General features: G+C 42.9%; 1 pseudogene; it reads left to right on the forward strand.

Moving 5' to 3' along the window:
• The first annotated feature begins 11973 nt into the window (after positions 1-11973).
• On the forward strand, positions 11974-12128 carry LOC147903335 (5.8S ribosomal RNA; annotated as a pseudogene).
• Positions 12129-12846: the final 718 nt, after the last annotated feature.

Genomic DNA, 12846 nt, shown 5'->3' on the forward strand with positions numbered 1-12846 from the left:
GCATCGACGGTGGGATAGTAATATAGCAAATTGGTCAACAGGGAACCACTACAGCATCGGTCAATGACTTGTCAGATCATTGTGGAAGTAACTCTGACATGCATTAACTTTGAGCAAAGGGATAAACCGTAGTCAAAGGTTAGGTCAACGGGGAAGCATTACGGCACCGTGTCAACATAGGCTAACCGACTGGATCTAGCTAACACGTCGGTTGGCAGGGAATCTGGTCGGTGCAATATGCTACAGTGCCGACTGAGATTTGATGATTTATGAGGATTTTGTAGTTTTTGTTCATGATTTTTTGTGATGCGAGGGTGCTACACTACCTAATCTACCTACTCAATGAAAAAAAAACAAACACTTTTTGGAAGTCAAAATGCAAAAACTCAGAAAAGGGGAGATACATCTCAAAACCTAGAGTGATGAGGCTCGGTTTCTGCTAGACACTCAAAGGTAACCCTGAATGTTGCTGGGAAGCCTTTTCTTTGGAATATTTGGGGAACAAGCTCCTTGAGTTTGAGCTGTACTCCTTTCATGGCTATTTTTGTTGGTGTCGCTATTTTCTGTGGATGTGGAGCTAAACAGTGCAATGCGCATGCACTGTTCGTGGCCCAAAAGTGTGCATCTCCTTGTTCTTGGTATGCACCTCCTTGTTCCAGGCGGGGGTAGCTGGAACATACAGCCTGTGCACATTGCCTGGAATCTTTGAATCGTTGGACTTTGGAGCAGACTTTGGGTATTTGGGGATCAAACTCCAGGGTTTGAGCTATACTCCCTCCGTGTGCACATTGCTTGCAATCATTGACCTTGATGTATTTGGGTATCAAACTCCCTTGAGCTTCTCCTGTTGGAGTAGATCATTCGGCTTAGTCACCTTTACTCATTGACTACCCTGCATTTGGCGTTGTACTCTATGGATGTTAACAGTCAAAGCCATAGAGCAATCAAGATTTTGACATAGCATAGGATCTGCCAGTTGACTGTTTTATAGATGGGCTAGTTTGTAAGAAGACCAATGGGCCAATTGGTCTAGGGGGGCAAACTAAGCCCCTCCTCACCTATACAAGGGGGGTGCCCATGTGGGGCTATTAACACTCCAGGAGCTAAGTTTAGTTTGAGGAGTGATAGGAGCAGTGAACTAGATCACCACCACTAAGCATCGAGTAGGGAGGAAGAAGGAGAAGGGAAGAGGAGAGTGAACAGGGATCGAGTGGCAAACACAAGGACACTACAAAAGAAACAAGAGAACACTTAAAGACACTCTTGAAAGAGAAGAGGGAGCTTGTCTTCCAAATTTGTGCATACAACAATGGAGGGCCTTTTATACAAGTCACCTTTTGAAGGGAGGGCCAAGCCTTTTCCTTATACCACTTTCTCTTGCCTCTCTTTTGTTACAACCATTTGGGCCCATATGGTGCCAAGGCATTCTCTCAACCTCCTCTCATCTTCAAATGACTCTTGTGTTATCATTATATGGGATCCAAATGGCTCTTGTCTTATCCTTTCCAATTTGGATGGTCCCAACACCTGCCTTTGTCCTAAGCCATTTGAGGCTCAAAAATGCAGACGAGGTCAATGTTGAGCCATTTGCGGCTCAAAACCCATGTGGCCACATCCATCACTATGCTCCATGGTTGTGGTTGTTAACATTGGCATTCGGATGCTTCTATGTCCTCTTCATGACCTTGTGCTGGCTCCCCCAAAACCTCTTCAAATACACTTTTTTGACCTCTAGCCTAAGCCTTGGTGAAGTATGGATGACCAATTCTTTGAGGAGATGTTGCAGGTTCTTCAATGTTAGACATGTGCTACCAATGCCTCCATGAACACACTATAAAAACTCACTGCTCCCGTAATTCAGCATCTTTAGCCTCAAATTAGATGCAACTCAATCTTGATTTTTGCCTTTGACAATTTCATGTATCATCTGCTGAAAATTATGAATCATCTGTTGAAAATTTGCAATGGTTAATTGAATTCTTCCACGTGCACTCTTGACATCCGATGTTTGCTGGACGGACTTGATCGCTTGAACATCGCCTCGCAAGATTTGGACTTGTTGCTGTAAATGTTGAACCCTCTCCTTCTTTGACTTTGGTGGTGCCTCCCTGTGCTTCATAGTATGTGCATTGTCTCTGGCTTGCATAGAGAAGCCATGCATGCTCGTCATGCATCTCTCACAATCCAAGTGTGCAATTGATTTGTAGGATTGCTAGTGTAATAGGAAGAGACATATTCAGAAAAACTACCTATTGGAATACACAGAGTACCATTGAAAACACAGTAAGAACTTTTGACAACTGACATTTCAATTCTGAATTCAGAACAAGTAAAGATCAGAATTAGTAATGCTCATTGATATCCATTCCATTACTGTTGAAAACTCAACACATAAGATAGGAAACATAGTCAAAACTAGACAAAATAGGGATCTGAAGATAGAGAATGTTCCCTCATTCGGAACTTATGGACTTCTTAATCAACAACATAGAATAGAGAATGACTATCCCATCTATATGATAGTTTCAACTACTAGCATACACACTTTAGAAGTGGTTGCTTTCCAACTACCCCTACTAAGGTTTTGCATATGTTTTCTATTACTTATCAAAATAGATATAGTCCACGAGTATCCAAGTAGAATTTGTCCACATCAAGATGCTTTTTATCAGCAAAGAATTCACTCCAGCCAAGGCCGCCTTCTCCCTCCTCCTATCCTTGGAGTAGTCGGCGATCTATGACTATATCATAGATATGGTGATGTGATCGGTTCTTTTTTAGTCAATATATACACACACCCTCATTTTTAAAATTTAAAATAATTAAAATAATACATTTATGGATTCTACAAGCCCAGACAACTGCTTTGTTTTGATAGCATTTCTCCTTCTCCCATAATAAGCTATTGGGTTGCTCCTCTCATACAGGCCCTATGAATCAACTTTGGTGTTGCAATGCCTTCATGCATCTCACAGACACTTCTTTTTCTTGGAGATTCTTTGTGTTGAGTGTCAACTCCTCTACCCCTTGTATACCTTATGGGATAAGTAGAATGGGCACCCATAATTAATGGGCTAGAAAGCCATCAATGTCCACCATAATATAGACCAAGTCTATTGGAAATTCAATGACCAGTTGAGCATGACTTTGTGGTAGTCCATAAAGAACTTTGGTGTATAGAAGAACTCCAAGAATACCTATATAACACCCCATGTATCGGAAGATTGGACTCTTTTCATGTCTCTTTTTCTTTGTTTTCTATGTTTTTTATCATCATCCAGTCTTCTACTACATCAAATAGTAGCTCTTTCTTGGTTGGCTAGCTCTCATGTAGACAAGCTCTTTAAAAAATAAGTTGAATCCTCATAGACAAAATTAGGTCATATTCTCTCTTTTTGGTGACTACCCATTCAAGTCCTTTGGTTGTCCACACTCCAACAATGTTTGGTTGCATCCTTTGTAACACAAGTGCTCCACAATACAATAGCTCCAAGGTGCTCTGGTGGTGTTGTCTCTATGCCAACATGGACTTAGGTAGAACAGAATGTGTGTGTAGAGTAGCAGCAAAGCTCCGCTTGTACTTGCATAATAAGGCTAGAAATAATCCCTCTTAGAAATCGAACTTGCATGTTCTACATGCAAGTTCTACATACGATTCCTACATGCAACTCCTACATGCGAGTTCTACTTGTTGCAACTTCTACTTGCAACTCCTACATGCAACTCCTGTGAAGATAGTGGGAGAGAGGGAAGGTGTCTCACTTGCAGCTTTCTCACATACACAATGGGGGAATACACACAAAGGTGGAGGCTGAAAACAATTTTCCTCTTCTTAATTGTGAAAGCCAAAAAGAACTCTAGTACAAAGAAATAGAAGAACCCTATATGTGGGTCTCAAACCAAACTCAACTAACTAAGGTGGCATACTAACTGAGCCATGAACTAGTGTAGATAAGGATAGATATCATCCAGCTATTATTCGTGGGGCAGTGTACCAACCGCATCTGTAGCTAACAAGTCGGTGACATAAATGCACAACGGTCACCCTGGCATATCGCGAGTGGAGCTCGATATCTCAACCCTCCCCCTCGAGCTCAATCCCAATTCCTGCACACCAAGCAGGTCTCTGAACTTGCGCAGCTTCTCTGTGCCCAATGCCTTCGTGAATATGTTAGCTACCTGATCCTCTGTGCTGACATAAACTAGATCAATAAGACCTAGTAAAACCTTCTCCCGCACATAGTGATAATTTGGACAGCATGTCCAGTCCATATTTGGACAGCATAGTAGGATGTCCAGCACATAGTCATCCCATATTTGGACAGCATGTCCAGTCCATACTGCCTCTGCAAGAGCTGTATCCCAGTTGGTGATCTAATCACCTCAATGCCCAAGAAATAACGTAGCTCTCCCAAATCCTTCATCTCAAACTTCTGCCTCAATAGCATTTTCACATGAAGGATATCTTCATCACTATCACCTGTGATGATCAAATCATCAACATAAATGACAAGTAGCATAATCCCTTTCTCTGTTTTTCTCACATAGAGTGAGAAATCTACCTTGGAAATCTAAAAGCCAATAGTGACAAGATACTATCCTATCTTGTCAGACCATGCTCTAGGTGCTTGCTTCAAGCCATACAAGGCTTTCTTCAACCTACAAACAAACTCAGGATGAATAGCATGAACATAACCTGCTGGCTGCTCCATAAAGACCTCTTCCTGCAAACCACCATGCAAGAAGGCATTCTTTACATCCATCTGATGTAAAGACCATCCCTTTGATGTAGCCATAGCAATGGCTGCTCTTACGGTTGCCATCCTTGCAACCGGGCTGAAAGTTTCTTCATAATCAATGCCATATGTCTGTGCATACCCCTTGACAACTAATCTTGCCTTGTATCTATTCACGGAACCATCTGCATTGTGCTTGATCTTATAAACTCACTTACAGCCAATTGCATTCTTGTCTTTAGGCAAAAGGCACCAATTCCCATGTAGCATTTGCATCCAAGGCATCCATTTCTTCATCCATGGCTTTCTCCCATTTTTCATTTCCCATGGCTTGCTCAAAAGAAGTGGGTTCTGGTTCTTGTATCACTTTGACCATATAGGCATAGTGAATGGCTATAAATCCATCATATTTCAGCCTATCCACAGGATACCTAACCCTGGTAGACCTGCACAAAATAGGCTCACTTCCAAGTGCTCTCAAAACATCCCTGGTCTTCCTTACTCCAGGTGTAACAACAGAAGGAATACCCAACTCATCATCAATGCTCTGCTCTGAGCCACTGGATTCACCATCCACATAAGAGTGACCTGCATTCACATCAAACATGGGCTGATCTACCTTCTCTTTTCCTTTTCGTGATACCTGCGTACCACTATCTGCATTGCTTTGAGGAGATTCTCTTGATCTCAATCTACCTGTCCATGGTGAAGTATGTGAACCACTGCTAGAGGACACTGTAGGTCCACTGATATTTTGTGATTGCTGCTGTGAATTTTGTGCAGCATTACCATTTTGTGCATCTACATCAATCATCACATTTACTGGTTTATACCAGCTGCTCATCTCATCAAAAACAACATCTCTGCTCACTGTGAACTTACGTGTAGAAGGGTTATAGCATCTATACCCTTTCTGCTACAGAGAATAACCAATAAAGACGCACTTCTTAGCCTTTGGATCCAACTTGGACCTCAACTCATCTGGCACATGAACATAGGCAATGCAACCAAAAATTTTCAAATGAGAAATGTCTGGTTTCCTACCAGTATACATCTCCTCTGGCGTCATGCCATGTATTGCTGCAATGGGAGTCCTGTTCATTATGTAAACTGCTTCAGCCCAATAATAATCTGGTAGATCTTTTTCATTTAGCATGGCCCGAGATACCTCTCCAATATGCTTGTTTTTCCTTTCTGCAATTCCATTTTGCTGTGGGGTATGACTGCATGAATATTGCTGCTTTATGCCATGCTCCTGCAGGAACCTTGCAAACTCATTTGAGAGGTACTCTCCCCCTCCATCTGACCTTAGGCATTTTATTTGCAAGCCTGTTTCTTTTTCAACCATAGCTTTAAAAGCTTTGAAGTGCCCAAACACTTCACTTTTCTTTTTCATAAAATACACCCAAAGTTTTCTGCTGAAGTCATCAATAAATGTGACAAAATAGTGACAGCCTCCAATAGATGCAGCTTTAGTAGTCCACACATCAGAGTGGATTAATTCCAATGGCTTTTTACTCTCTTCAACATGCTTAGGAAATGGTTTCCTTGCCTGTTTTCCAAATTGACAGGCTTCACACACCTTATGCATTTCTGCAACCTTGAATTTAGGCAATCCTGCAACAATATTTTGGGCCTGCATTGATTTAAGTCACTGTACATTAACATGACCAATGCGTTTATGCCAGATATCAATATCTACAACTACACCGGTCCCATGTGCAAACATTGTTGCACTCAATTCAGGCATGTCCACATCCAGCGTAAACATCCTGCCTTTCTTCTTTCCTTTTGCTATCAAGCGACCATTATTTTTCATATCCTCAACAAAGCATCCATGAGGATTGAATCTGACTTGCAAGCCCTGCTCAACCATTTGACCAACAGAAACTAGGTTCTTGGTGATGTTCGGGACATGAAATACATCAAACAAGTATTTCTTTTTCCCATCCTGCATAGACAAAGGAATTTTGCCAATCTACACAATAGGATGTGCAGTATCATCACCAGTCTCCACAAATCCTGGTTTTTCCATTTTCCTTGCATCCTGCATCCATTCAGCATGACCTGTCATGTGGTTTGATGCACCTGAGTCAACATACCACACATCATTGCTTTCTTCTCTGCACTTGTCATAGAATTTGTCATATGCTGTACCATAAACAAATGCTCATTTCTGTCATCACCCTGTCTACTAGAGGATGCATAATTGCCTTGCTGCAATTTTCCATTCATAATGTCATTCTACTTTTTGTAGCAGTCTTTAGCCATATGCCCCATTTTACCACAGTAGTAGCATTCAACATTGCTGTTTGCATTTTGGCCTCTCTGCCATCCACCACGACCTCTTTGGCTCCCCTTGCCTCTAGAGTTACCACGTCCTCCTGCATAGGACTGGTTTTCTTGAGTTTGCTGCATATTCTGATTTCTACCACGGCCTCCAGATCAGCCTCCTCTACCTCTGCCTCTACCCCTTCCAGCATTTGAGTAGAAGACAGTTTCTTTTGAGGTTCCTCCTGAAGAAGATGCACCACCATTTCTCTGCTCTTCAGAAATTAGAAGAGCAATCAACTCCTCAAAATCAGGAAATTTTTCACGGACGGCAATGGATGTCTGGAACTATGCATAATCCTTTCCTAGACCATTCAAGGTCACAGAAACTAAATCGTCATCATCCACTGGCGACCCAATGGAAGCACGTGCATCCGTAATTTTCTTCACCTTCATGTGGTAGTCATTGATGCTCATATTTTCTCTCTACACATTGTGCAGCTCCTGCTTGAGCTGCATTTTCCTGGCCTGCATATTTGTGCTGTACATTTTAGCCAAAGTAACCCATGCTACCTTTGGCGTACTTGCATCCTGAATATGCACAATCATTGAATCTGAAATACTGATAGACAGCTAGTACATAACTTTTCTGGCTCTCTCATGCCATCCTTTAAATGCCTGCATTTCCTGTTGATTGGGAACATTAGGAAGAACTTGCTCTTCTTCATTTCCTGTAATGAACTCTCGGTAGCCTTTTCCCATAAGGAAATTCGTCATTCTAAACTTCCATGCTTGGAAGTTGTTCTTGTCAAGCTTTTCAGTGACAATCTATGAAAGAGAATCAGATGCCATTACACAACACTGCAAAATATTCTGTCACTGCAAAAAACACAGCTTCTGCCTCACAAGGGCAAATCTGCAAACCTAACGAAAGTGGTTTTTGACCACACAGTAGCTTCCTAGTGACGATTTTGCATCAACAGGCAATAAGGATGATTCTGCAACTCCCAATATCTCTGCGCACGGGCATATGATGCAATTTCTGTGGCAACTTTTCACCAACCTGTAGAACAGTGGTCGCACAGCAAAAACAGGGCCTTTTTCTGAGTGCCTACGGAGAACTTCCGCCTCCAAAATGGGCCCCGAAATGACCTCGAATCAAAAAAATAAAGTCACACCAAAATGACCCTACAGCATATAATGCCCTCTCGCCACACCGCGAAGGGCATCTCAATCTGAGACAATGCACTCTTGCACTTCCGGCTGTGCTACCTGCAGAGATCTGCTCCCAAACTCGAAAAAGGAAAGCAACACTAGTCCTCTTATCAGGACACTACGAACTTGGTTTGCTTTCTTGAGCTCCTTACCACGAACAAGGCTCTGATACCATGTGAAGATAGTGGGAGAGAGGGAAGGAGTCTCACTTGCAGCTTTCTCACATACACAATGGGGGAATACACACAAAGGTGGAGGCTGAAAATAGTTTTCCTCTTCTTAGTTGTGAAAGCCAAAAAGAACTCTAGTACAAAGAAATAGAATAACCCTATATGTGGGTCTCAAACCAAACTCAACTAACTAAGGTGGCATACTAACTGAGCCACGAACTAGTGTAGATAAGGATAGCTATCATCCAGCTATTATTCGTGGGCGGTGTACCAATCGCATCTGTAGCTAACAAGTTGGTGACATAAATGCACAATGGTCACCCTGGCATATCGCGAGTGGAGCTCGATATCTCAACAACTCCTACATGCAAGTCCTACATGGAACTCCTACGTGCAACTCCTACATGCAACTCCTACATGCGAGTTCTACTTGCAACTTCTACTCGCAACTCCTACATGCAAGTTCTATATGCAAGTCCTACATGCAACTCCTACATGCAAGTCCTACATACGATTCCTACATGCATGTTCTACATGTGAGTTCTACATGCAACTCCTACATGCAATATGCAACTCCTACATGCAACTTGCAACTCCTACATGCAACTTCTATATGCAAGTTCTACATGTATAGAGAGAATGTCTTACAATTCCTACATGTAGAGAGAGAAGCTCTCCAACTTGTATAAATACCCCATAATGGAATGCAGCCCACACTCTTTGGGGCATTGTGTTGAGTTCTACTTTGGTATTCCAAGCAATTGTCTCAAGTGTCCATGCTTCCTTGCACTCCACGTTTAAAAGCATGTCCTAACCTTGCAACTCCTCCTTCCCTCTCCTCCAACCTTGCAACCCATCCTCTCCCTCTCCTCCTCCCTCTTTCTCCTCCTCCTCCCTCCTCCTCCCTTCTCCTCCTCCCTCCTCCTCCTCCCTCTTCCTCCTCCTCCTCCCTCCTCCTCTTCCTCCTTCCTCCTCCTCCCTTCTTCTCCTTCCTCCTCCTCCTCCTCCCTCCTCCTCTCCTTCTCCTCCTCCTCCTCCCTCCTCTCTCTTCTTTCCCCCATGCTCTTACACCTTCTTCCTCTCCCAGTCATATGCTCCTCCTAAACCCTTAGTTCCTCAACCCTTAACCTCCATGATCTACAAGGGAGACAAGTTCTCCGCCATGTACTCTACCCTGAACCTTGGAACCTCTTCTAAGGAACCTCCTTCTAAACCTTGGAATCTCATTCTAAACTTTGGACCTCCTTCTAACCCTGGAACCTCTTTGAAACCCTAGAACCTTTCTCTAAACCTTGGAACCTCCTTCTAAACTCTGGAACCTCCTTCTAACCCTTAAACTCCTCCTAAACCCTGCAACCCCCAATGAAGACGAAAGCCTTCATTACCTCAACCATGATGATACACGTTCCTTTTACACATGCATGCACTATGTTTGCTTACCACATTTAAGCCTACGTCTCTCACCATAATACGACTCGAGGTCCTAAGCTAGACACATACTACAAACGACTTCCTCGATATGTCTATAGGTGACAAAAAGCCTCGGAACCCTGCATATTGAGATTACCATGCTCTTCCTACATAAGCCATGGGAAAGAGCCAACATTTGGCACCGTTGCCAGTGAGACTAGCATCTCAAGTAATGAGTAAACATATGCAGGTATGTCTAAAAAACAAACTACTTTGAACTTTCATGAACATATCACTCAAGAGCTAAGAGAGCTAAAATTTTTCCAACTCAAGTAAAAAATAAAAATAAAAATTCCTAACTGAAACTCTTCATTACCGGTTTAGAAAAAATCATGTTTTTTGGAAAAATAGCACCTTAAGGAATAAATCAGACCATGTGATGGTTGTCAAATGTAGAGCTTGAAATTTTGAACATTTCTCCTTTTTACGGAAGCACATTCTGACACAACCACCAAAAGTTATGGGCAATCAATGATTAAAGGTTCTAAATGCCATAACCCAAAGAAAAATTAAAACCACCTCCCTGTCAAACGTGGACAAATTCAAAGCTGCACATGTATTTGACTACTCAAAAGTGGACAAATTCAAAGGTGCACATGTGTTTGACTAAATCCATAGCTCCCCCTCTTTCCCTATAAAAGAGCACCCATCCCTCTCATACTTTTTCTTTCACATCTTGCCTCCATCCTCTTCCCCATCTGAGCCCTACGCGTAATGGGAAGGTACCTTTCATAGATCCTCCTCTTCCTCGACTTCCCTCAAGGTGGTGTCCCTCTTGGCCTTGGTAGGAGCCTTCGGGCTTTTAGGACTTGGGAGCTTTGGACCTAAAGGGGGCTCCTTCATGGCAATTATGGAGCTGACTGGGGAGGTAACCTTGCTCAACCATGATCCCTAATTAGAGGAAAACTCATGATGAGCAATCGTGGCACCTACATATGTTAGCCAGTGGAGGTATGATTTGACCCTTACTATCCCTTTTCTCATCTCACAAGGTTTGAGCATGTTAAACATTCTGAGGGGAACCACCATTCTCAACTCTTCGTGCTCAAGGGTTGTTATTTGGAACCCTATTCGTTTTGGGATGTCGATGGTTGCTAGAATGTGCATCCAATTCTGAGATAACTCTGGCTTGGGGAGAGGGGCATACCAAAATTCATCTTCCTCCTTCTCACCATCTTCCCTCTCACAATTTTGGAATAGTTTTAGGGATGTAGTCCTATCGGTTGTGTCAGACTCCGTGGCACGGTGAATAGTTGTCTAGACAATTGATATAGTCGTTGAATAAGTTTCTATTAAGAAATATAGAGGTGATACATGGAAGGTCTACTATAGCTTATGGGTCAGTTGATGTACATTATTTGCATGCTCAAAACGTGATTTCCACACCAACGGTTGGAACAAAAATAAAATTTCCATGCACGTATTGCGAAACTATGTTTTTGTGATCATTTAATTATTGTTCTTTGCATGACTGAAACTTGATTTCCAAATCGGTGGTTTCATGGGACTTGAACATCTTTACCTTGTGGTTTGGTAGATTCCTACATCATGTTTACTGAGGTGGTTTGCTCTATGGTGACTGAATCTTCCATGAATAGGTTGTTACTCTAGGTTGTTACTCATATTGTGACAGGCATACCTTGATCAGAAGTGGGATCCCCTCCCTGTATCTCATCCCCCTTCCCCTCCTATACTTTTGAATCCTTTGTCCATCACTCTTCAAATCACTGGTTCCTTCCTTGTACCTCTTCCCCCTTCTTCATCCTCTACTTGCCTTGCTGATTTGACTGGCCTCTTTTACTACAGGCTTGACCAATTCCACTTTCCCCCCCAAGTTCAACAAAAGTTTTAGTCAAGTTTTTGATACCCCACTTGAAACAAAATGCCCATGAATGGATCTCTCAAGATATTCGTGTGGTGATAAAATAGGGAGGGTGATGGGGGCACTTGAGAGAGAGCCCCCCCACATCCCACACTTATGGTCACCATGGTTCAGGCCCCTAGTGCAGAGATGTTTACTAAACTTTGCACTCCCCTCAGAGCGCAAGGTAGTAAAGAAACATGTGGTATTGAGTCTTCTGCCTCTAGGAGGACGTGATCCATGAAGCAATGACTCTCACTGATGGATATCTTAGTTCTCGCACCAATGAACAAACAGTGAAATCCAATATGTCGTGTGATTTGTAGAATTCCATGAATCATTGAGTCTTTGAACACAACTTGCACCTATCATGGCTCATCAAAGGGCATGCCTGTGTGAGCATCCATACCCACACCACACCACACCACACCCCCTTGTCCCCTCCTCTACCCCACCATCTTCTTCCCCATCCCTTCCTCCTAATGTTCAGATTCAGCCCACCCATCCTTAGCCCCTTCCCCTTCCATCCATATCCCTCTCTCAAACCCGCTGTAAATGACCTCTTCTGTATAATCCCCTTTCCTCTATCCTCTCTTTCATTTTGTCCATATCCTCTATATTCAGCCCTACACCATCTCCAATATCCCCATCCCCCTATATTCATCCCACATCTTCTTTCTCATATCGCTCACTTCCCCTCTATCCATTCTCCTCATATCCCTATCACCTTCTCCTCCATCCTATCCATCTTCTCCCCCATCCCATCCCCCCATATTTGGGCCAACCATCTCTCTTTAATATCCTTAACCTCCCATCTATTCCTTCTCTTCATATCCATTTCACCTTCTCCTTTGTCCCACCCCTCATTACTTTCCCTATACCAAACCTATCCCCCTTCCCTTTCCCCTTCCATCCATATATGCATCACAATACACATTCACCCATCCACCCCATCCTCCCTTTCTCCCATCCCCTAAAGTAGGTTTACACCCCTCCTCTCACATCCCATCCCAGCCCCCTTCCTCCCATCCTTTGAATTCAGCCCGCACCCTCCTCTCTTTTCCCATCCCAAACAAGGTCCCCTTTAGGGGAAGGGGAGGATGATATCATTTAAAAATGAATG

Source organism: Dipteris shenzhenensis, chromosome 3 (assembly GCF_047967505.1).
Source record: "Dipteris shenzhenensis isolate YYH24624 ecotype China chromosome 3, Dip_SZ_1.0, whole genome shotgun sequence".
NCBI classification, from domain to species: Eukaryota; Viridiplantae; Streptophyta; class Polypodiopsida; order Gleicheniales; family Dipteridaceae; genus Dipteris; species Dipteris shenzhenensis.